Source organism: Bison bison, unplaced genomic scaffold (genome assembly GCF_000754665.1).
Source record: "Bison bison bison isolate TAMUID 2011002044 unplaced genomic scaffold, Bison_UMD1.0 scf7180017864301, whole genome shotgun sequence".
NCBI lineage: Eukaryota > Metazoa > Chordata > Mammalia > Artiodactyla > Bovidae > Bison > Bison bison.
In genome coordinates, this window is record NW_011494873.1 from 412,830 (window position 1) to 414,952 (window position 2,123).

Here is a 2,123-nt window from a genome sequence, read left to right on the forward strand (position 1 = left end):
CAGAGGCGGCCTGTGCTGTGTGTGCTGAGCTCAGTCCCTTTCCTGGTCTCCCTCCCCCGTCTGATGCACCATGCTCTTGCTCACCTCTGCCATTTGCCTTCCTTTTACCACCTGGTGCCCTCTACTCGCCTTTGCAGATCCCCCTCTTGTCTGTGAGGTTCTCACAGCTGACCCATCGGCCTCCGACAGCCTTATGTGGGCTCTCTCTCAGGGACTGCCTGTGGGGAGCGTGTCTTGTCCTAACCCCAGAATGCCTCGAGACAGCATCTGTGACTCTTCACCCTCAAGCGAGTATATCAGTGAATGAATGAATCAGTGAGGATGGATGAATGAATGAGTGAGAAAAAAGGAATGAATGAATGAACAGAAAATGGCTGCCTGTGCTACTGAATGAATGAGTCAGTGAGATCACCAGGGGCTGAATGAACTTGCCCCAGTGGGAGTGAGTGGGGAGCTAGGGGTTTCTGGCGTGACCCCAGGGGAAGAGGCAGCAGTTACAGGGAAGGAAGCCTTGATGGCCAGGGAAGGGGGCTGCCGCTGTTCAGTATCCAGGGAGGACCCAGTTGGCCAAGAAGTCCCTTCCCCTCGCACAGCCCTCTGTCTTCTCTCCGGGCTGTGATGCCCCCTTAGGCTCCCATCCCTGGCCACGCTCAGAGGAGAACCCTCCTGGCCCCCGCCCTTGTGTTTTCTTGGCAAGATCCTCCTTGGAGGCTGTTTCTTTTGGATGAAGCCTCTCTCTGGCCCCTCCTCCCCTCCCCAAGTCCCCATAAAATGTTCAAAGTATTTTCTTTTACTCAATAAAACAAACAAAGGCGAGAGCAGCCTTGAGCCCTGAATCTGCAACCCTTGGCTTCGCTCGGCCCGGGCTCGCAAACCACCTCCACGCTGGAGTCTCTGGGGACCCTCCCATGCGCTCCACTTCCCAGATGGGAAAGCAAGGCTCAGAAGGATCAAGAGCAGCTTGCGGAGACTTGACCTGGGACCTTATGACTCAGCTCAGGGGAGAGTCATCCCCCTCTCAGGCGGCCATCTCTGTCTCACTTTGATTCCAGCGATGTCAGCTGGCTGGGTGCTAGGCATCTTCTGCACTGAGGGTCCGCAGTTCTCTCTGCAAGAGGCTGCCACGTAGCTCTGGGCATCCCTGCTGAACGTCTGCCCCACACAGGCAGGAGGGTGGCAGGACTGACTGAGACGTGGGCTGGGAATCCCACCTGGGGTTCCACAAGGATGGATGAGACCTGGGTGGGTGCATGGGGCAGGCAGACCCATGGGGAGGAATGCAAATTGACTTAGCACACTCGCTATGCCAGGCGTTTATTATAGTAGGCCGTATGCTGGGTGGGCCTTCCCAGCTGGCGCTGGTGGTAAAGAATCCACCTGCCAGTACTGGAGATGTAAGAGACACAGGTTTGAATCCCTGGGTCGCGAAGATCCCCTGGAGAAGGAAATGGCAACCTGCTCCAGTATTCTTGCCTGGAGAATCCCATGGACAGAAGATTCTAGCGGGCTATGGTCCATAGGGCCGCAGAGTCAGACAAGACTGAAGTGACTCAGCACACACACCCTGGGTATGATTATCACCATTCTGCAGGTGAGGAAACCAAGGCCATAGAAGTGACATGCCTTGTCCCAGATAATGCAGGGGGAAGTGGTGGAGACAGGATTTGAACCCAGCATTTGTCAGACCCCAAAGCCAGGGTCTAACGTGTGCTCCTGGTTGGGTGAGAGCTTGAGGTGGGAAGGGGGACAGGTACCGGTGTGGACTACAGAGTGCCAGGCCCGGAGCAGGGCTCACCCAGCTCCTGGCGTCATGCTTTCCTGTGACTGAAGGCCAAGCTTGCCCAGGCAGATGGATTCTTTCTCTTCTTGCACGGGTTTGGACTCTCCTTGCTCGATCAGTTCTTCCAGAAGCTTAAGCACTGTCTTTGGTCTTCCATGGAGATAGATGCTCTCCAGCCCACGCGTTTGGGCCGGTCTCCCTTCTGCCTGCTTTGGCCCTCCAGCCCTGCGGTGTGTGGAGCCAGCTCCTCCGGAAAGGGGGTTCCCTCTAGACAACCCTGCCCTCCATCTCCCCCTCCATCACTGGCCCTGGCTGGCCCCCTGGGCCCCGACTTGAGAACAGA